Source organism: Natator depressus, chromosome 2 (genome assembly GCF_965152275.1).
Source record: "Natator depressus isolate rNatDep1 chromosome 2, rNatDep2.hap1, whole genome shotgun sequence".
Taxonomy (NCBI): domain Eukaryota; kingdom Metazoa; phylum Chordata; order Testudines; family Cheloniidae; genus Natator; species Natator depressus.
The window spans coordinates 78,254,333-78,278,883 of NC_134235.1; the positions used below are offsets into that span (position 1 = coordinate 78,254,333).

At 40.1% G+C, this 24,551-nt stretch overlaps 1 long non-coding RNA gene across 1 annotated transcript in view; it reads right to left on the minus strand.

Moving 5' to 3' along the window:
* The window catches only part of LOC141982424 (uncharacterized), a 46,280-nt gene that overhangs the window by 19,448 nt on the left and 2,281 nt on the right, over positions 1–24,551 (minus strand). The window lies entirely within an intron of this gene.

Genomic DNA, 24,551 nt, shown 5'->3' on the forward strand with positions numbered 1-24,551 from the left:
AAAGAGTGCCACTAATGTATATTGTTTGTATGCAAAATAGAGTTTGTACTTGGCTCAGCACAGGGGAGGTGGAGGCTGTCCAGGAGCTGGATGTGGTTCCCTGATTCCTGGCTCCCTTATTTAGCATCAACCTGTCCCCAGAGTCAGATAGGGCACCCTTATGCCAATAGAAGATCAGAGTTGTGCCACTTCATGCCTTCTACGCTGGTGTGGATGGCAGCTGGTGCAGAAATAGCTTCTGCCAAGCTTACATAATTGGGTAGCTCCCCACAACAAGGGATATACTTCACTGGCCATTTACAGCCAGAATCTGGTTCCTGTGTGTCACCTGAGCAGCACAAAGGGGCCATCTGCTTGCAGAGTATCCAGCCCTTTCTTTCTTGTTCAAGTGTTTGGGACCAACCCTGTGGTATTCCAAGCACCGGCTGAAAGGTGTGAAGTGCCATCAATTCTCATTGTAACCCTTCTGTCAGGCCGAGTTGATAGTAGCAAGGGCCGGGTTCAGTACACAGGGGTTCCCTCTCAACAAAGCAAATGCAAAACCGGCTCAAGCCCCCACCCACTGACCTGGGAAAATCTTACACACACCCCTGGGCAATACTTCAAAGAGGCAATACTTCCCCTCTCGCAAGCACAGAGTCTCGGTGTAGCAGAAAATCTTTAATAACATGAGGTAAACAACATCAGCATTAAATTGGGAAAACACCACAACTAGGGTTCATCAACCAAACCATGAGCAAAGACCCACCACAGCAGACTGGGCAAGGTCCTTTCCCTCTGGTTCTTGAGTCCAGCAACCCAAAGATCACGCAAAGTCCCAAAAGTCCAACAGCCCAAAAGCCCAGCCTCAGAGTTCAAAAGTTCATCTGCAGACAGAGAGATAGAGAGAGAGAGACAGAGAGAGAGTGAGTGTGTGTGTGTGCACACACACCTTACATGATCCGAAGCGGACTACCCTGCCGCTCCATAGGGCTTCACTCCACTCCGCCAGTCAGCCGTCCCGCAAGCCACTCTGCTCCACCCCACTCCACCAGCCATCCCACAAGCAGCTCCCATAAAATACTAATGTTAAAACTACAGATCTCTTCCTTATTTAGCCAGGATGGGCAGGGATGGTGTCCCTAGCTTCTATTTGCCAGAAGCTGGGAATGGGCAGCAGGGGATGGATCACTTGATGATTACCTGTTCTGTTCATTCCCTCTGGGGCACCTGGCACTGGCCGCTGTTTAAATGTTTATTATATTAGGGGGATACCGCTGCTTCAGTACCAAGGAGACCAGTAAAAAACTGTTCTGGAGCCATAGATCAGGGCCAACACCAATGCTTAGGATTTATTTGAGTGCATAGAAGCTAGTTTAACTACAAGAAAAACTGACTAAATACACAGTAACTGACAATACTCCCATGGCAAAATCCACCATAAATTGAATGTCTGGTTGCAGGGAAGGATTCTGCTTCTAGTTGTTTTCCCCTCCTCACCAATCCAGGTAGACAGCCCTGTATTTGGATGCCAAAGGCCCTTCTTGCATAGACAAACCCTTCTCAGTCATCTGAGGTCCTCTCCTACAAATTTATGAGAGGAAAATGCCAGATTCCGAAGCCACCAATTCCTGGTATGTTGCCCAGTGACACACATAGAATCATAGAATATCAAGCTTGGAAGGGACCTCAGGAGGTCATCTAGTCCAACCCCCTGCTCAAAGCAGGACCAATCCCCAACTAAATCATCCCACCCAGGGCTTTGTCAAGCCTGACCTTAAAAACCTCTAAGGAAAGAGATTCCTTAGGTTACTCCCTAGGTAACGCATTCCAGTGCTTCACCACCCTCCTAGTGAAAAAGTTTTTCCTAATATCCAACCTAAACCTCACCACTGCAACTTGAGACCATTACTCCTTGTTCTGTCATCTACTACCACTGAGAACAGTCTAGATCCATCTTCTTTGAAACCCCCTTTCAGGTAGTTGAAAGCAGCTATCAAATCCCCCCTCATTCTTCTCTTCTGCAGACTAAATAATCCCAGTTCCTTCAGCCTCTCCTCATAAGTCATGTGCTCCAGCCCCCTAATCCTTTTTGTTGCCCTTCGCTTGACTCTTTCCAATTTTTCCACATCCTTCTTGTAGTGTGGGGCCAAAAACTGGACACAGTACTCCAGATGAGGCCTCACCAATGCCGAATAGAGGGGAATGATCACATCCCTCGATCTGCTGGCAATGCTCCTACTTATACAGCCCAAAATGCCGTTAGCCTTCTTGGCAACAAGGGCACACTGTTGACTCATATCCAGCTTCTAGTCCACTGTAACCCCTAGGTCCTTTTCTACAGAATTGCTGCCTAGCCGCTCGGTCTCTAGTCTGTAGCAGTGCATGGGATTCTTCCATCCTAAGTGCAGGACTCTGCACTTGTCCTTGTTGAACCTCATCAGATTTCTTTTGGCCCAATCCTCTAATTTATCTAGGTCCCTCTGTATCCTATCCCTACCTTCCAGCATATCTACTACTCCTCCCAGTTTAGTGTCATCTGCAAACTTGCTGAGGGTTCAATCCACGCCATCCTCCAGATCGTTAATGACGATATTGAACAGAATCGGCCCCAGAACCGACCCTTGGGGCACATCTCACATGATTCTCAGGCCTGCAGCCCACCCCTTGCTGCATCAGACCCGTCCACAGCTCAGTAAAGTCTTATACAGGATACGAACACTTATGTTTATGCTGAACCATTTCACTGACCCAATGTCAGCTGTACAGCACATCTATGGACAGGCACATAAGCGGAACATAGTCCACCACTAGTAGCTATTGACAGAGTGAAGATTCTAGCACACTTTCTATTCAGCATGTATAACCTCAATGATCATACAGTATAACTGAGTCAAGTCAGTTGTGTGTCTATGGCATATTTCTATAGTGCCAATGGTGTATCGCTGGCTGTTGCACAGCTGCTCCTAGACCCTGCTTTTTCCCAACAAAATTCCCATTCAGTTGATGTCTGGTGCAGGGGTTGGGCTGCGTGGGAAGGGGAAACAGTTTAAAAGAACCAGAAGGTCTGCTTGGGAAGCCAGTGGCAAGTGGCCATTATGATTAGGGAATGGAGGTCAGTTGTGTACTTGGGCTTATTTTCTTTTCTTTTAAGGTAAAAGGGGAGAGGTAAACTTATTCCCTCTACCCTACCTGCCAAGTTTTGTGTGGTTCCATGCATGTCAGAAAATCAGGAAACCCCTATTCCCCCTAAGTTATTGGAGCAAGTGTGGCCAAGATTGGGAGGTGCAATCTAATCAACCCCCAGAGCAGTGAGAGCAAGTGTCAGGACGCAGGGAACATATTCGTCCTCATAGACTTTAAGGTCAGATGGGACCACTGTGATCATCTAGTCTAACCTCCTGCACACTGCAGGCCACAGAACCTCGCACAGTCCTGTAATAGACCCATAACCTCTGGCTGAGTTACTGAAGTCCTCAAATCGTGGTTTAAAGACTTCAAGTTGCAGAGAATTCACCGTTTACACTAGTTTAAACCTGCAAGTGAGTTATGCCAAAGTTAAGTTCACCAAGCAGTGGAAATGTCCACAAATTCTGCCTATAGTGGCAACAGAATCTCTGACAGCACTAAGGTTCTACATAACACTAAAGACCAAAGCAACAGGTGCGGCCATAGTACCATTCATGAATTTCTTGAATAATGTTGCCCCCTTTGTTGGTGACAAAGAAGTCTACCCTAAAATGCTAGCCATGTTCCCAGATTTTCTGCTATGTTTGGGAAATATATGGGTCTTTGGTACAAAAGGCCTGGTTGAGTAATGTTAATGAATGTACTCTGGAGATGGCACTGGCCAGAGAAGTAGCAGAGACATAGGAGGTTAGGGAGGAGATAACACATGAGTTGGGAACAGAAGCAGCAGGAGTGGAGAACAACTCAGATCAGTTGCTGAATGCAAACAGGCATCCATGGAATTCACACAGGTCCAGATACCACTTGTACAATGAATTATACCCCCATCCGCCTTCGTGAGAAATTTGAGAACTCCCTTTAAATCCCTCTGTTAAATATCAGGCAGTATTTTTCTAAAAAAAGATGGATCTTGAGAAGAGTTTGGGTACAAAAGAGCAAGCTGTTTTCTAAAAGCTGTGTCCTATGCTACTGGGAAAAACTGCAGTTCTAGTGCTACCATCTCCCCAAATAGCTGTGTGAGAGGAACTACACTTGGTATGAAAGGACTGCATGTTGAAACTATGAATGCTGGTCATTAGTATAGCTACCACCAGTGAGTCTTTGCTTTTTCATATTTTGAAAGTGAGCCTGGCATAGAGAAGAGAGGATTTAAAGGCAGAAGTCTGCGGACTAGCATTACAAGCAGTGGGGAAGCACGATGTCATAGAAGAGGGGAGTGGAGGTGGGTCCAGTGGCTTGTCACTCCCACTGCTTCATCACACAGGTATGTTGATTCAAAATACATACTGGGGATGACCACAGTGGGTGAGGTCAAAAGGGGCTGTGACTACACAAGCAGTTTTCTTGGCTGAAAAGGGGCATACTTGCAATGTAATAATGGTGTGTGTGTGAAAGAGCTGCTTGTCATGTTTTGTGGGTTTCTTCCTGGACTAATAATGCTATAACCTTGAGTTAATGACCTCAATCGACTGGGCCAGGCTTGACATTAGGCTTAACTAAGGGCTATTGGCAGATCCCACTGTCCCCTGATTCCTATGCTAAAATAGCCTTCTCGACCTGCATAGGCATTTTTTGGTCTGTTAATATGCCCTTTAGTTTGCCTGGTGTCCCGGCCACCTTTCAAAGACTGATGGACCAGATGTGGCGGCCACATCAACCTTATGTGGCAGCCTACCTGGATGACGTGGTAATCTATGGTCAGGATTGGCCAACCCACCTCAGTGGTGTAGCTGCAGTTCTTCAGGCCCCATAGGACACCATTTTAACTGCAAACTCAAAGAAATGTACATTAGGGAAGCAGGAGACTAGGGTATCTGGTGGTGAATGGTAAAGTGCAACGCTTGCTCAGTAAAGTAGAAGCCCTAGCCAGCACACTCATTGAGAACACAAAAAAAGCAAGTTTGGGTATTTCTTGCAGGGTATTATAAGTGATGTGTGCCTGAGTTTGCCTCGCTAGTGGCTCTCCTTACCAATCTCATTAAGAAAACAGACCAATGCCAAGAAACTTGGTCTCCCCAAAGGAATTAAAAAGCTGTAACCAACCCATACTGCATAGCCCCAGTTTTTCACAAGAATTTATTTTATATGCAGACACCTGGGAGTGATACTGTCACAGATGCTCCATGGTCAGACTGCAGACTTTCTGCCCAGGAGAGATGAGGATGGTAAGCCACAGAGTAAGTGACCTGACAGGCCCACTCGGGGGTGGAGTGTGTGTGTGGGAGGCAAATATGAGAGGGAGCAAAGGGAGTAAGAGGGAATGAGGGAGCTGCCTGCAGGAGACTTGAAGCTTGGAGCAGGCTGGCTAACCAGAGACAGCTGGCCTGGGGAGGGAACTGCAAGCAGCTGGTTCTTTATTAGAGAGCTGAAGCAGTTGCTTGGGGGAGCTGATTCTGGAATGTCTACAGGGCAGTCGGCTCTGAGCACTGTAGGACAGCTGCAAGTTAAACCCAGGCTCTGAGGTAAGAGCTGTACCTTGGAACAGATTTTGGGACTCTTAAGCTTTGTTTTGAATTTACTGTCTGAATAAACCGAGATGCACTATATGGGTGGCGATTGGATGTGTCTGGAGTCTCTGTAAAGAAAAGGGCATAGATGTGGGAGATAGGGGGCAGAGACAGAGGCCACAATGGGCCACCAACTCCTCTGCACACTGATAAATTATAAAATGCCAGAATTAAGGTTGCCTTAATTTGGCCCTTAAGAGTATGCATTATGATACTGTGACAGGTTGGGTCACAGAAACCCCCTTGGGATTGCCACCTGATGTGCCGAGACTACCTCTAAGCCTGTTTTCCCAGTTTGGGACTTCAGTACCTTGCCTGGTTGTGCCAGACACACTAGCCTGCTACAAATGCAGACCCAGGTCTGACCCACATCCCCCACAAGCTGCAGGCTAACTGAAAACAGCTTAAGAAGTGCTCCTGTCTCCAACAATCAGATACCCAGTTCCCTATGGGATCCAAACCCCAAATAAATCCGTTTTACTCTGCATAAAGCGTATACAGGGTAAACTCATAAATTGTTCACCCTCTATAACACTGATAGAGAGATATGCACAGCTGTTTGCTCCCCCAGGTATTAGTACTTTCTCTGGGTTAATTAATAAGTTAAAAAGTGATTTTATTAAGTGTAAAAAGTAGGATTTAAGTGGTTCCAAGTAATAACAGACAGAAAAAAGTAAATTACCAAGCAAAATAAAACAAAACAAAAACATGCAAGTCAAAGCCTAATACAGTAGGAAACTAAATTCAGGTAAATCTCACCCTCAGAGATGTTCCAATAAGCTTCTTTGACAGACTAGACTCCTTCCTAATCTGGGTCCAGCAATCACTCACACCCCCGTAGTTACTGTCTTTTGTTCCAGTTTCTTTCAGGCATCTCTTTGGGGTGGAGTGGCTATCTCTTGAGCCAGCTAAAGACAAAATGGAGGGGTTTTCCCAGGGCCTTATATAGTCTTTCTTTTATGGGTGGAAACCCCTTGTGTTCTCCAGTGCAGAATCACAGCTACAAGATGGAGTTTTGGAGTCACATGGGCAAGTCATATGTCCATGCATGACTCAGTTCTTTACAGGCAGAAGCCATTGTTTACATGTTAGCTTGAACATTCCCAGGAAAGCTCAGATGTGGATTGGCATCTCTCAAGGTCCATTGTTAGCTAAGTACTCCCAATTACCTGAATACCCCTTCATACTATGTTGACCAAATCTGCCTTATGTGCTTCCTACAGCAAACACTTTAAATACAAGCATAGAGCCAACACTCATAACTTCAGATATAAAAATGATACATGCATATGAATAGGATGAATACATTCAGTAGAATATAACCTTTGCAAGGATATATTACATGGCATATCTAGCATAAAACATATGCCAGTTATGTCATATTTACACTCATAAGCATATTTCTATGAAGCATTATGGGGTGCAATGTCACAGATACAGCTTTACTTACATGGTCACATGTTATTTTTCCACAGTTGCCAGCAGAGGGAACATTTACAGCACAGGAGAGACAGCCTCCCTGCTCTCATTTCCAGTACCCTGCACTGCAGCAGACAGGAGCAGCAATTGCAGGAAAAGTCCTGCACTGCTCCTGGAGCCCCAGACTAGAACATGTTAAGTGCAGACAGAATCTTCAGAGAATTTATCTGCCAAACTCTAATATGTCTCTACTGAGCATGTGCAAACTTTTCTAAAGGCTTATAACTTAGCCAAATTTGGGTGTTTTTCACAAGAATAGCAAAAGGCACGTCCCTGTCACTAAGGCAACCCCACTGTCAAATTTCATATCCATGCTCCAAAGCATGAGCGTGCCAGAACTTCTCAATAAAGGTTGTACAAAGGTTTTAAACATGGGCAAAATACTGTATTTTTCCACCTAATCTCATTCTTCAAAATAGCTGAAATATTTTTGCTTAAACTTTCTAAAAGCTTTCAGCCTGAGGCAGATATCCTGCATGACAAATTTCAGTCTGAATGGTTAGAGTTTGGCTAATTTATAAGCAACTGAAAACAAGGCCTTATAATGGGAAATATTAGCCAACCTTAGCTCTAGTCTAAGCAACGTTAGCAGCTTTGCTTATATTTTTGTTTGTTGTATTAACTGACAAACATTTTTAATGTTATTACATGAAGAAAAAGCATAAATAAGAGACCACCCTGGCTTAACCAAGAGATCTTCAATCTGAAACTCAAAAAAGAATCCTACAAAAAATTGAATCTAGGTCAAATTACAAAGGATGAAAATAAACAAATAACACAAGTATATAGGGAAAAAATTAGAAAGGCCAAAGCACAAAACGAGATTAAACTGGCTAGAGACATAAAGGGTAACAAGAAAACATTCTACAAATACATTAGAAGCACGAGGAAGACCAAAGACAGGATAGGCCCGTTACTCAATGGGGAGGGGAGGAACAATAACGGAAAATGTGGAAATGTCAGAAGTGCTAAATGACTTTTTTGTTTCAGTTTTCACCAGAAAAGTTTAGTAGCAATTGGACATAGCGAATGCCACAGAAAATGAGGTAGGATCAGAGGCTAAAATAGGGAAAGAACAAGTTAAAAATGACTTAGACAAGTTAGATGTCTTCAAGTCACCATGGCCTGATGAAATACATCCTAGAATACTCAAGGAGCTGACGGAGGAGATATCTGAGCTATTTGTGATTTTCTTCAAAAAGTCATGGAAGATGGGTGAGATTGCATAGGACTGGAAAAGGGGCAAATATAGTGCCAATCTATAAAAAGAAGAATAAGGACAACCCGGGAAATTACAGACCAGTCAGCTTAACTTCAGTACCCAGAAACATAATGGGGCAAATAATTAAGCAATCAATTTGCAGACACTAAGAAGATAATAAGATGATAAGTAATAGTCAGCATGGATTTGTCAAGAACAAATCATGTCACACCAACCTAATAGCTTCCTTCGACAGGGTAACAAGCCTTGTGGATGGGAGGAAGCAGTAGATACGGTATATCTTGACTTAAGTAAAGCTTTTGATACTGTCTTGCATGACCTTCTCAAAAACAAACTAGGGAAATACAACCTAGATGGAGCTGCTATAAGGTGGGTGTATAACAGGTTGGAAAACCATTCCCAGAGAGTAGTTATCAGTGGTTCATAGTCAAGCTAGAAGGGCATATCAAGTGATCCCTGCAGGGATCCATTCTGTGTCCAGTTCTATTCAATATCTTCATCGATTATTTAGATAATGACATAGAGCGTACACTTATAAAATTTGTAGATGATACCAAGCTGGAAGGGGTTGCAAGTGCTTTGGAGGTTAGGATTAAAATCAATGATCTGGACAAATTGGAGAAATGATCTGAAGTAAATAGGATTAAATTCAATAAGGACAAATGCAAAGTACTCCACTTAGGAAGGAACAATCAGTTGCACACACAAAAAATGGGAAATTATTGCCTAGGAAGGAGTAGTGCGGAGAGGGATATGGGGGTCATAGTGGATCACAAGCTAAATATGAGTCAACAGTGTAACACTGTTCCAAAAAAAAGCAAACATCATTCTGGGATGTTTTAGCAGAAGTGCTGTAAACAAGACATAAGAAGTAATTCTTCTGCTCTACTCCACACTGATTAGGCCTCAACTGGAGTATTATGTCCAGTTCTGGGTGCCACATTTCAGGAAAGATGTGGACAAACTAGAGAATGTCCAGAAAAAAGCAACAACGATTAAAGGTCTAGAGAACATGACCTATGAGAAAAGATTGAAAAAACTGGGTTTGTTTAGTCTGGAGAAGAGAAGACAGAGAGGGGACATGATAACAGTTTTCAAGTACATAAAAGGTTGTTACAAGGAGGAGGGAGAACATTTTTCTCCTTAACCTCTGAGGCTAGGACAAGAAGCTAATTGCAGCAAAGGCAGTTCAGGTTGGACATTAGGAAAAACTTCCTAACTGTCAGGGTGGTTAAGCACTGGAATAAATTGCCTACGGAGGTTGTGGAATCTCCATTATTAGAAATTTTTAAAAGCAGGTTAGACAAACAAGTGTCAGGGATGGTCTAGATAATACTTTGTCCTGCCATGAGTGCAGGGGACTGGACTAGATGACCTCTCGAGGTCCCTTCCAGTCCTACGATTCTATGATTCTATCATATTTTAAGATATAATTATGCACAAGGTGACTGGAGTGTGCATATTTGAGATTTTGACCTTTACTTTGTTTTTCTGACTGTTTGATTTCTCAACAGTAATGTTTCATTCATGCTTTAGTTTTACAAAAAAAAAAGCATAATTTTTATAAATGCTAATGGAGCTTCTTAACACCATAGTCTAAAATTCTTTGGTTGGATGCCCCCTGAATGCTAATACCCTTGACTGAAGCCACTGAAACCCATCTGCCCTTGACTGTGGACTGGAATCCCCAGCCTCCCTTGACAAAGTCCTTCTAAGTACCCAGTCAAATATATTACAGAATATTTGTCACCTTGTGTATTGAAAGACCAGAGCTTAGCATTTCAGACCCGTTTAACACTTATACCTCTTAACTACTTGGCACTAGCTAAATTGCTACCTATTAAGAGGAATTGATGCTAATATTGTACTGATTAAATAGCTTTCTTATTTCATTCTCATTAGGCTAAATCAGTTTCCAGGGAGACAATCCCAATTCAGCAAGTCTCAATTAAGTAGAATAAATTCTTACACTGGTGCAGTATCTTTCTGAATCACCTTATAAATTGTGAGCAAGGGGACAGGAAATTCTATGACTTCCTACCCATACCTTCTTTTAAATCTGGGCGTGTGGGAGGGGCCTGTCTCTACCATCTACAGAATATAAATGGGGTGTAGAACCCTAAACTGAGCGATCAACTGAGATCTTGGAATACTTTTCAGAGGCAACGACAATACAAGCAGAAACAGTGCACTGGTTCCCATACTTTCCCACCCTCTTGAAGCTGTGCTATTATGACATGACCACTGAATGCCCAGCCAAGTCCTAACTACACAGGGAAATACTTATCACAAGAATAACCAATATAGATAGTGCTGACTGGGTCAGTATTATCTTATGAAGCTATTTAGCATGGCATTCTGGATTCATTGCTGTTTTCTGGAGGCATGATGCCACTAATAGTAATAGGCCCAACCACTAAGTCACTATGCACAGTTGGGAAGAATTCTGTGTAGTTTGAAAGCTTGTCTCTTTCACCAACAGAAGTTGGTCTGGTAAAAGATGGTACCTCACTCACGTAGTCTCCCTAATATGCACAATTAGAGAAGCTTTGTCTTCCCCCCTTAGAGCAGTATTTTACTGTTACTGCCTTCTGAGCTAATATTTAAAGACCAAAACTTACACAGAGAAGCTTCCTTATTTCCCTTAGTAGAGGTCACCTATGTTTTCTTGTTTATATAACATGTAATTGATGTACTCAGTAAGTTTAGCCTGAAAATTTGAGCTTTTAACCAGTCTGTGGCACTGTACAGTACCAGCTCTAAACTCCACACTGACAGCTCATCAAAACGTGCCCATACCCAGTTTTCTGCTTGGATATTATCATTCTGTGACCATGAGAGCATAAAACTGGATACTGTGCTGGTAGGTCAGTATCACTACAACTTGCCTAAACAAAAATAAAATAGCTTTTCATGCTTATTGATTTTGATTTTTTTTTTTTGCCATTTTTATGCTTCATTGACTATAATGGCAGTAAGGATGTGTCTTGTAAAAGGAACCGAAGTTTCCCCTCTGAGTAGTTTAGACATTTCACATTTTAGCTGCTCCCACAAACGTTTTTATTTTTTTTCCAAATGCAGATTTGGAAGGACTTAAAAAAAAAAAAGGTTGATCTTTAAGTAATACATGTGATATTAGTTTTTCCGTTTTAAAATAATCACATTATTGCAGACATTTTAATAGCTGTAGAGGTTGCTATGTATTAACATGATTCATGGTCCTTGACAGCAGTGTCTCTGAAAATCCCACAGGAATGCAAAATACAAAACTCCACACACGTTCAAATTTTACTGCCTGCAGCTAAAAGAGGGGGGGAAAGACTTAAAACTGTTGAAACCCTTCAACTTTAAAAGCATTAATAGATGGTCCTGGGGGATTAAATCTAAATCTTAATGTGTAAAAATCAAGTTAATAACCACAGAGATTAATATGGTTGCATTTGATTATTGTGATAATGCAAACAATTAGTACTGCTAAAGTGAGATATATTAGCCTCCTACTTGCCCCACACATCTGCAAAGCATTGGAAATAAATGGAAATAAAACATTTTGCTCTGAGAGGTTTTTTTTACCTTTGTCTTACTTTCTCTGTAGCTGACTCATTTTTGAAATTATAATTTTCAACATTTATTTTTAAGCTCTTCTTTTATAAGATATGTATAAAATCAGCTGCCATAATCAGATATCATCAATTCTATATTGTCAGCAAACTATTTATGCGTTGCTTACCAGTACCAATAATTCGACAAATTTTCATGATAAACAGTGTTAGATTGTTTTTAAAAGATAGGAAAACCATGTGGGCTTTTAAAGGATAGGAAAACCATGAAAATATGGGCTTCCTCCTACTCCAGTTTAATTCCATGGGTTTAATTCCAGACTTCAGTGGGAGCAGAATCAGGCATCTAATCTAATCTATATTTTAGACGGAATTGGAACTGCCACCTATACTTCAGATTGCCTGACATTTCCCATTATAAGACCCTGTTCTCAGTTGCTTATAACTTGGCCAAATTTTAACTGTTTGAGTTGAAATTTCACATGCTCAGTGTTTGCTTCAGGTTGATTTTTTTTCCTGGCAAAAGTGGTTTATCCATTTCCAAGCTCTAAATCAAAGGAAACGTTATTTTGCTCCCGTTAAAAGTATTCTTGCAACCATTTAATTGAGAGCAGGGACACTGGGAACAATGTGAGGGCAGAGTCAGGGCAAAAGACTAAACTTGGATGAGGAGACCAGAGGAGGGAGACGGGACGGAGTGAGGGAGACCTGGAAGCTGACATGAGGACTGGCTGGGCAAGAAACCTGGGATAATGGCCCCAGGGTTTGAAGACTGAGACTAACTGGACAAGGAATTAGGAGGAAAGACTGGGATTCTGAGCCTGGGGGTGAGGATTGGGAGATGGGGTTGTGAAAGACTGCAATTTGTATGGGAAGCTCAGAGCAGGCAACTAGAACTGGCTAGATGAGGAGACTGGGACAGGGATTTTAGATCCAGGGAGCTGGAGGAAGATTGGGATGAGGAGCTGGGGCTGAGGGAAGCTAGGAGTGGCATGGGGACAGGCTGGAGAGGATAGAGCAGAAGGGTCAGGCTTGTGGTAAACAGGTACAGAAAGACCTCTGTGATCGTTAAAAACATTCCTTTCCAGAACCTGAAATAAAAACCAAGATTCTGGAATCTCACTATTACTCTTTTGACAGCCAATGTGTGTGAAACCTGTTGACAAAGTGTATGTCTCATCCCCCCTAAAGTATTTATTTACTTAGAGGATGACATTTTTCTGCTATTATCAGTTACTCAGTTAGCTGAAGTAGCAGAGGTCTGTGTTGTGGATCTACAGATTACAACCCTGCAGATGAGCCAGGTGGTTGGCAATATGATGTCACATGGTAGAATTTCTGTTGTTTCACTTTGCTTTTTTAGGAAATTATACACAAAAACAATGTTGAAAGAGTGTTAAAGTTGCAAAGTCAAGCGCTCAGAAGTTAGGAAATGCCAGAATTAAGGTTTCTTGTGCAACTTAATTCAGCCCGCTTGTGTGTATGCACTATGATACAGTCTGTAATTAGATGATCACATACTATTTTTTTACACAGGACTCTAACCTCATTTAGTACATAGGATGGGCCTTCTCTTGGGATGAATCAGAGTTGTGGAGGCATTGTCTATAGGATTCCTGCTTGATTGTTGCAGAAGTTGGAAGGTGTGCAGTGAATGAGGCAGGGGAATGCAGGAAGAGAAAGGAGGGTCTCATGATTAAGGCAGTTGAAGGCTGCTCTGGAGAACTGGAATTTATCCCTGCCTCTGCTATAGAATTCCAGGGTGGTTTTGAGCCAGTCACTTAAACCAAGCTTTTCACAGGTGGCCACTAATTATGCATTCCTTATTTTTTGGCTGCCCAACCTGAGACCCAGGTGTCAGATTTGCAGGAGTGCTGAGCACTCACAACTGCAACTGAAGTCAACGGGAGCTGTGCTTTAATATATAAAGCTCTATAAAATGCGAAGTACTCTGAAAAATCAGGTGCTAATGGATACTTTTGACTTTAACTTCTATGTGCCTCAGTTGCCCATCTTTAAAATAGGGATAATGCCTAACAGGGGAATTGTGAAAATACAGAGAGCACCACAGAAAATCCTAATAATTGTGTCTTCAGAGTAGGGCTTGAATAGTGTGCAGTAAATAAGGCCTGGGGCCACACATACAATGGGGATAAAATTAAATGTGGTACAGCAGCTCATCTGGAAGGCACTGTCCATTCTGTGCACTGAATGAGGCAGGGCCCTCTGGAAAATACAGTATTGACCATGTAATTAAAGATTATATAATAATGAATATGCACAAGTGGGATGAATTAAGGTCTCACAGCAATCTTAATGTTGGCATTTCCTAACTTTTGAGTACTTGACTTTGAATCTTAATAATTTTCTTCTGATGTTTTTGTGTATGATATTTATTTATATGACCCCATCACTGTAGTATCTGTGTGCCTCTTGAATAATCCACATATGGAGGGGATCCTCCATACATGGAGCATACAGCCCTTTTCAGAGGAGGGCTCTAGAACTTCTGGAGGCCCTACAGAGGACTGTCTGTGTCATTCGGGGTTCACAAAAGTGTGTGGTTGTAGTTGGGATCACCTGGGAGGGAAAGTGATTAGGCCAGGGATAGAGCAAGGGAGAACACACCCTTCCAGCACCACAAAAGTTTCTCAAAAATGTTAATACAGACCTAGGCTTTTCCATGGAACCTTGCCCTGGGAACAATGGAGCTGAGCTCCTTAGGGAGAGGGGTCATGTCATCCCATGGAGATGCCTGGTTTCGGGGCAGGTCCCACGGCCTTTCCTGCTGTGAGCCAAACCTGACTCTCCTCTTCCCCCTGCCATGGTGGGAGGGAATCTCAGGAAGGGAATCCTCACCAAGATTTCCTCATAAAATTTCACTTTCCATAGCTTGTCTCTTGGAAGGGGACAAGTCTGTATGAAAAACTAACTTGATGTGTTTGTAGGTGGTTTGTGTGTGTGTTGTATGCACATGTGTAACAGCTGGATTTTACAGGGGATGCCTAGATACTTTGGGCTGATGCAGTTGCATATTTTTAGACATACCTGCTAATTTCTGAAAACTAGAAATCTGTGCAGAAACATAGAGATACCTTTAACTCAACTGAAATTCTTTGGATTTGGAGAGCTCTTCTGAGGGAAAGACTGAAAAAAAACGATAAACATGTAAATGTGGCAACTGTGCATTTCTGTTATAGAGCATTTTACATGTGGGAGAATGCTTCATTGTCTTGCAAAAGTGAGAACTTTGGGATTGAAACTGATGACAGTAATTAAGATGATTTAAAAGAAAAAGCCCAGCTGTAGAAATAAATCAAAAAGAAAGGTTTTGCCAACATTTTCCTCAACGATAGTAGAGAAGTATACTAAAGAATGGGGGTTGACAGAAAAGAAACACAACCCTAAGAAAAAGAGGCAGGAAAGCAGGCATGTAAACTTGTGAAACTTTAGCATTTCAGAAGACCTGTGGGCAGAGTACAGAGGAAGACATAGAAAACTTAAGCATGAAAGATTTTTAACAGCTGGACACCTTTTTAATTTTTTTGAGTATTGCATATGCTATTTCATTTGAGAAAAGAGAAAATTAAATTAAGATATAAAAATAAAGGGACAAGAGTTATAAAAATAAAGAAAGAAGATGGGAGAAAGAATATGTTAGCAATTTATTTGGGCTCCCTTTCTAGCTCTGTACTGTACTATATCCTATTAAAATCCTGCATTTTGCTTCTCACTTGAGCTCTCTCCTGCAGCATTTGCTGGATACCCCATTTTTTGAGCAAAATTTATGTAGATTTGGGGGAGCTCTTTAAGCAGTCATAACAACAATGGAATATTTGTTCACTATTTCTCAGCAAAGCGTCATAGACACGGTGCCTTTGGATGGGGGAGAAAGGGGAGAATTGATGTCAGTGGCTCCAACTCCGAGTCTGACAGCCTCCTGACAGTTACTAATATCAGCACATTTAATATGTTTAGTCTAGTTGTAAGGTTTGTGTGATGTGTTTTTGATTTCCTGCTTCAGAAATGCATTTTGGCTAAAAAACAAGTGAGGCAAACAATTCTTTTTTTTGCCACACAAATATCAGGAAATTATTACCTGTCTACTCAATATACATTATATAATCGGTTACTTACATCCAGTTGGAGATTCTTGTTTATTGGTTATTCAATCATTGCACGAACGTGGGTAAACAAATGTAATTACTTTTGAGGAATGTGAGGTCAGCAGGATTCAGTCCTCACCTAGCCTTTGTGAACAGTGTTAGTTTCCACAAATTGCACTTTGTTTTTTTGTCTCTCAACTGCTTTAGTTTATCTTTATTCTCTGGGGTTCATGTGATTGCTTCGTTGTCTTCTAAAATCTTAAAAGTTCTTGCCTGCATTTTAAAATTAGTTACTAAAAGAATGTATAGAACCAGAAGTAAAAGTTAACCAAGATACCTTTCTCTACAAATTCAGCAAATTAGTTGTGTTAACTCTATCCATCTATTGCTCAAAACAAGAAGACATCAGATCAAGACAATCTGTTGCTCCACCTATAGTCAGTAGTTGTTCAATTTGATACTTTTAACAGATGTCCCAATTCTCTCGTGTTTTATACTTCTGCATCTTGAGTGCTTTTGAGTTTTCAAAGTCTTATTTCCATCGGAGTTCTCTTAATTTGCGGTTTTTATTATTATTTTTGATGAACCAAGTCACAGAACGATTTTGTGACCAATGTGAGAGTATTTTTTTCATAAAAGAGCTTAAAATAAAGACCCTGACCCTGCAACAGATGCAGGCAGGTGAATGATGTTGCATAAGTTGCATAAGCTCACCTGCCGGCATCTCATTGCAGGATTGTGACCTAAATGAAACAAAATGTGAACTCAACTCTCCACTTGTTTATTTTGTTAGGCGTGTGGAAGGAAGAGATGATACTTTTTATAAAACTGCAAGTCCTTATTTGTGGTATTGTGTGATATGAATTAACTGGGGCCTATTTCTTGAATTGTTTAATTTATCTGGATGTTGATCCTGCAAACCGTTAGTCACAGGAGTAACCCCATGGAAGTCAATAAGACTACTCAGGTAAATAAGGTAGAACGATGCAGGTAAAGGTTGGTAGGAGCAGGCTACTGAATGTTTTCCAGAGTCCTTATTAAAGCTCGTATTTTATACATTAGGGCCCAACCCTCCACCCATTGAAGGAATTTCAACAAGCCCATTGATCTCAGTGAGAGCAGGAGTGGGGGGTTATAAAAAAAAAAGATTTACAAATATTTTTTTGTACATTCGTTAGTAATCCCAAAAGATGTTACATTGAAATATATTTTTGGCTCAAGCATCTGGACAAAGTAACAAGGGCTACAAAAATCCAGTACAATTGTTATCACTTTTTTAAAATGTAAAGGAAAGCGGGTTATGGAGAAGATATGTTCCTAACAAACTTTTTACCTAGAAGCTAACAATTCTAAATTTTAAAACAAAGGGAATTTAAATTAATTATACTATTTTTTACAACTCCCCAGTATATTGCCATTATGGATATACTTCACAGCTCAACTAAAAGATCATATTGCTTTAAAACAGGGACACTAAAATCAAGCATGCCTGAAGGAGAATTTGTGAACACAATTATGTCTGCCATATAGTTGCCAGGTCAGTCAGTGGTGTATGATGCACCCATCTTTCTAGGAGCAGTAGTATTTCCTGCTGTTTTTTTCAGACGTGACCTAGAAGGAGGTTAATGATTCCAAAGAATGACTTTTCCCTTAGGGAAAATTTAATCTTCTGACCTTTTTCTCTATCTGTCCATTCCTTTTAAGTCACAGGCCCCCTTCATTTAGCCTACATCAAGCTGTTTTATTTTCTTCGAAAACGTGGTTGAAGTGATTGCTTTTGCTTTCATTTAACCCTTGAACTGGATGCATTTCAAAACTAAAGCACTTGCACAAAATATGGGATCACTTGCAAGCACTTCTTTCAGATCTCTATATTTGTCTTAAATGTGACTGCCAATCCTCAAAATCACTTTGACAACTGACTAACTTCAAAATGCAAGCCTTTAATGTATTCTTGCAATCATCTTAGAGATTTGCTTTAGAAAAAAATGACAGGAGTAAAGCAGCTATTGGATTTTTTGAATCCCATCAAAAAGCTGTTGATATTAAAATGATACAAAAGGAAATTCTATTTAAAAAATGTTAACAATGACCATCATGCCCTCTTCAGATTAACTTTAAATTTGAGATCCTGAAGAAATATCAGCATTTCACAGTTAAACTGTCGAAGCTTTTGGGTTTGTTTGAGCTATGCAGACATTAGTGGATCAAATTTAGTGTGAGAATATAGTAAAATAAGATTGTAATTACTTTATTATTCTCAAGAGTGTTGACTCTTGGGCGCAAGGAGTTCTTGAGGGTAAGTGAAAACAGAAACTGTCTTGTGCTCGAAGCTGTCAGCTAACTTCCTTATACTCTGCAGCAGACATTGGTTTTGTCTGTATTGTATTACACTGCGTTATTGCCAACATAATGATACATGAATATTCCTCCATTTTCAGAATTATAATTAATGCTTGATTTTGACATTATGACAAACTAGTGCAGCTCCACAACAGAAACATCCAAATCTAGGAACAAAGGAATTGCCATATTGGAAAAGACCAATGGTCCATCTAGTCTAGTATCTTTCTGTCTCTGATAGTGGCCAAAGCCTGAGGCTTCAAAGGAAGGCATAAACCCCCCATAATGCACCTAATTGCAATACTATACCACAGAGGAAAATTTCTTTGCAACCCCAGCTGGTGATCAGTTTATGCCCTGAAGTATGAGGATTGATAGCCCTTATAATTTGTATTGCAGCTAGTGTAGCTGCAGATGCTATATTTAATCAAATAAATGTCTAATAGTTTTGTAAAGCTAAGTAAGGGCTAAATACTGCCGTCTCACGGGGAAAAAACATGGGGGAAGAAAAACTGCTGAAAAATTTCATGAGGAGAACCTCATGGAGTTTGCACTGCATTCTTCCCTCAGGGGAAAGTAGTTTGCATTCTCATGGAGGAAGCTGGCAAATAGACTTCAAACCCTTCACTGGCCTTAGGGTTAGCAGGGGTATCCGGCTCCAACCTTGACCATTGGCTCCTCTTGCCTCTTTTTATGCCCTAACCCATCACTTCTGAAAGTGGAATTTAGAAGGCAGAGTGGAAGTTAATGCTACCTATAGCAGCAATTACCTCCTACTTGGATTTCTGCCTGAAAATCCACCAGGTTTTGATGAAACAACATTGCATAGAATAGTTGTTCCTCAGCTTTTTCCCTCTCAACCTGATATGTTCCCCTCCCCAAACCTGGACACCCTGCAGCCATGCAATGATTGTGTGAAGGAACATCTGCAGATTTTAGTGGAACTGGGGGAACATGCCAAAGAGCAGATCTTCCTCCTTTTGTTGGCTTTATGGCCTTTCTACCTCTATTTTATTTTCTTTACTCCCCTTCTTGCACTGAAGATCAGCAATTGTTGCCCCAGAGTTTTCTGCCTCAGTAATATCCTGCAAAGTGAATTTCACAGGTTCACTATACATGATAATGAAAAAAAGGATTGCCTTTCATCCACTTAAGTATGTTTCCCTGCTTTTGTGTGTGTGTAATGGAACAGGGTAGGTAGGAGTACCAGAATAGCTTTTTCTGTACTATCCATAATCTTATAGACCTCTAGCACACCTCTTCCTCTTCTTTCTAAAGCCATGTCTACAGTATAAATTATGTCAACTTACGTCGACACACAGCCACCACAGTTATTCAATCGCTTGTGTGTGTGTGCACACTGGGTTCCTTAGGTTGGTGGTGCGCATCCTCACTAGGAGTGCTTGTATCGACTGTATTGTCAGTGTGTGGCATTGTGGGATGGCTCCTGAAAGCCAGTAACAGTAAACATAAGCAATGCAATGTCTACACTGACACTGCATTGACCTAATTACATCAACCATGACTCTGTGCTGCTCAGGGAGGTGGTGTTACTAAATCAGCAGAGAGAGGCACTTATGTCGGCGGGAGCCAAATTTAAGCGAAGACACTTCCACAGCTAGGTTGACGCAAAGCATCTTATGTCAATCTAAACCTGTGGTGTAGACCAGACCTAAATTAAATGTTTTACTCATTTAATTTTATTCTTCTATCAATCCCCTTCCCCTGTATCTTTAATCATATTCAGTGCCCTTTGCTGGATGTTTTCTATTTCTGCTATGTCTTTTCTAAGTTTAAATTATTAAAATTTAACACTGTGTTCAAGATGAAAATGTACCTTCACTTCATACAATGCCATAATATTTTTAATATTATTCTCTTTTCTCCTCTTAATGTATTCTGACATCTCATTTGTTTTTTGTTTTGGTTTAGTTTTTTTAAAACACTACGGCACATTGAAAAGAAATTTTCACTGAGTTCTCCAGAATGATGCCTAATTTTTTTCTTGCACTAATCAACAACCAGTCAGAGTAACTGGTTGGGTAGTTGAAATTGTTCTTTCCAATAAGTACCACTTAGTGCTTGTCTGTGTTTTTATTGCCCTTTTGTCTTGGTTTGTAAGGTTGGTCTATAGTTCCTCACAATTCTCCTAGGTTCAACTAACATAACTAAGGGCTCTTCCTGTTTAAATCAATGGAATTTTTGTGCACACATCAGAGAGTAGAATTTGGCCATTGTATGGGGAACAAATTTTGCCACCTTACTACTCAGAACTTTTTCAAGGTTGTTAATAAATAGGCTGGAGATAACCATTTCAAATATTAATATTGGTCACTGGGGCACTTCAGTGCTAACCTCTCTTTCTCTGCTATGAATTAGCCATTTATTCCTTTGCATTTCTGATAGAAAAGCACATGGTATAGTGGTGTGAACACATTACTGGAACCCATGAGCTCCTGAACTGAAATCCTCATTCTGACATGGATTCCCTCTGTGGCTATAAGTAAGTCACTTAACCTCAGGCTAAATGAACCTATCTAATAAGGAAGTTAAGATAATTAATTAATGTCTATAAAATGCTTTGAAAATGGAAAGTTCTAGGTATTCTTATTTTTCTTTCCCATCTCTTACTCATCTCACAATTCTACTTCTCATTTTGTGGTTACCATGCTTTTCTAAGAGTTTCTTGTGCGGAACTTTATCATAGGTTTTCTGAAAGACAAAATAAATCATATCCTCCAGTTCTGCTTTATCCACTACTTCATTAACTCTGTCAAATAATTCTAACAGGTTAGAAAAGACTTATTTATTTTTACAGAAACTTTGCAGGATTTCTCTATTATTTGTGTGCTTTATCATTCTATTTTTATTGATTCTCCCAATATTTTCCTGGTACTGAAATAAGACTCAACAGTCTAAAATTCCCACGATCATCATTAACACCTTTTTAAAAGATGGGTACAACCTTGGCCATCCTCCAGTCCTGTGGTACAGTAGCTGTTTTTAATGATAAATTACATATTTTTGTTAGCAACTCAGTTACAGTGGTCTTTAGTTCCTTTAGAACTCTCAGATGAATACCATCTGGTCCTACTGATTGATTGCAATTTAATTTCTCAAGTTGTTCCATCACCTTTTTTTGATATTCCCATTTCTGATAGTGCCTCACTTTCAATACCTAAAAAGAATAAATGATGGGTAGGTATTTCATCTTTTTTTGTAAAGAACAGTGTAAAGAAATCATTTAGTTGCTTTCTATTCTTTTTCGATTGTCTCATGTAGATATAGAGGAAAACAAAATACAAAAGCAAGTCGATTTTTTTCTTCTCTATTTTAAGAGGACTTCAACATTTTCTTTAAAAAATACCACAGATGTCTCTGAGATCTTTAAGTGAGACAATATGATAGAATCCGACACCCAAAATTTCAAGTTCCATTGCCATTTTCTATTAATTGTACCTTATGATTTTCAGCATACGATCAATAGTGGAATGCAGTGGAAGAGCTGCCAACATGTTTGGCTTTTAGTGTTGAATGTTTGCTATAGCCATGTAGAAAAATAAAGATGCATTTATACTATATATAGTGCCAGAATTTAGGGGAAGGGGAAATAACTCAGAAGACAAGCTCCTGTAATGGAACATTTAGCTGATAAACAAGCAAACAAAGACAAAACTATTACCATACTGAAATGAAAATAGAGTAAGAAGTAAAACTACGATCATTACTGTCAATTGGTATCATACTTCTCAACTCTATATATCTATCCCCCCCACCCACCCACCCATCCTCACATACTTCTCACTATTGTCTGTTGTGTCTTCTGACTAATTTAGACTTTAAGCTACTCAAGCAGGGAACTTTTCTTTGTATATGTCTGTACAGATCCATATATGCCAATGGTGCTATTTAAATTATAATAATTCAGTGTTTTAACAAATACAAGTAAATAATAAGTTCAAATCAAAGGTAACTATTAGTTTAAAACACCCTCAGGAAGTGTCCCAGAAAACATGACCTTTTGAGCTACAACCAAACCAGCCAACTTTATAGTGTCTTGAGGTCAAGTCTCCTATTTCACATGACTTCAGGGGCTTTAGGTACATGCTATATCGAAGTAAACCACACAGAATGTTATGATCAAGTAAACTTTGCACTCCAGCTCCAGCCTTACATTGAGGCATAGCAACCAGCTTCAAATAAACTTGTGACACAATATATCTGGAACCAGGCTCAGAAACAACTTGGAAAATTCATAAATGCTAGGTGGAGAGATTAAAATTAGGAGAAAAATAATCAGAAGGATGGTTGACATATAGTGAGAAAATTGGGATTAAAAAAAAAAAGGTCTGGACTTTAGGATTGCTGTCTCACCATGATTTGAAACTTATCAAAGGGATTTAGGCTTTGCAGCTGACATTTTAAATTGAGGATTTATTTAAACTTGTATTGAATATTTCTTTTGTAATTAGTTTTTGCGGTCATATTTCATTATCAGTATTTTTTTCTATTTACTTTTACGGTAGCAATGATGTGTATTGTAAGAGTATCTGAGAAATATATGAATATATTTATTCACTGTTAATGAGAGTTAAATGGCAAGATTGCTGTTGGGTTGCATCATAGCATTTTTTCTTGAGGTACCCTATATTTCCCACTTGTATATGATATTAGAATCAAGCAAGAGAAAGTGAGTGACATCTGACACTATATAAATCATCCATCAATAACAAATGGAAGGTTTTAATTCAAGGATTTGTTCCTCTTATGTGTGTGGGTTTTTATTTTTGGAATATTATCCAGGTCATGTATGGATATTGCCTGAAGCTTATGAAAAGCTTTGTGTTTTTCTCTTCTTTTCATTTTTGTGCATTTATAGAAATAGAATTAAATTTTGATGTAGCTGAATTTCTGAATTCTTGAATTTAGCTGAATTACTGGAGAAGGGAAGGATATTTTCACATTGGGTAGATAATTAATTTAAGAGATTTGTGTCCCTTTACCACCTTTCTGGCCATCCCCTTCAAAAACAAAAGGCTAGAGAAAAAGAGTGTATTATATTTCACAACAATTCTTGCTTAACTGTCATATGTGTCTGTGTGTTTGCATGCAGTTTCAGGAAAGAAAATCAGGCCCTGTGTCCGAATTTGGGACATAATTTTCTTTAATATTTGTATACTAAGAAACAAAGTCATAGGAACTAGGTGGTACAATGGTTTAAAGCACTAGCCTCAGGTCACCATAAATGAAATTGTGCCGGTCTAAATATGACAAGGAGTCCGGTGGCACCATATTTAGACTAGTATCAGGGGATAGCTGCGTTAGTCTGTATCCACAAAAACAACAAGGAGTCCGGTGGCACCTTAAAGACTAACAGATTTATCTGAGCATAAGCTTTCGTGGGTAAAACCCCACTTCTTCAGATGCATGGAGTGAAAATTACAGATGCAGACATAAATATACTGACACATGAAGAGAAGGGAGTTACCGCACAAGTGGAGAACCAGTGTTGACAGGGCCAATTTGATCAGGGTGGATGTGGTCCACTCCCAATAATAGATGAGGAGGTGTCAATTCCAGGAGAGGCACCTCCTCATCTATTATTGGGAGTGGACCACATCCACCCTGACCAAATTGGCCCTGTCAACACTGGTTCTCCACTTGTGAGGTAACTCCCTTCTCTTCATGTGTCAGTATATTTATGTCTGCATCTGTAATTTTCACTCCATGCATCTGAAGAAGTGGGGTTTTACCCACGAAGGCTTATGCTCAAATAAATCTGTTAGTCTTTAAGGTGCCACCGGACTCCTTGTTGTTTTTGTGGATACAGACTAACGCAGCTATCCCCTGATACTAGTCTAAATATGGTCCTTCCTGGATATTTCTGCATATCACAAACCACCAAAGAATTTAGCACAACTGACACCCTCTCTCTGAAGACGCTACCACTCAGGATTTATTTGTATTTAACTTCTGCGCCAGGCTATTACCAGTACTATTACTTTAGTTCTCTGAATAGTTAAATTAAACTGAAAAAGTTTTAAGAATCCAGTTTACATTTTCTAGTTTCTAGTTTTAGGCAAAGTAAAAAAGAATTGTTAATATGTTTGTTTGTGAGATGTTCTGATATAGTGTTGTTTCAGTGACAGCCGTGCATGTCCTAGAA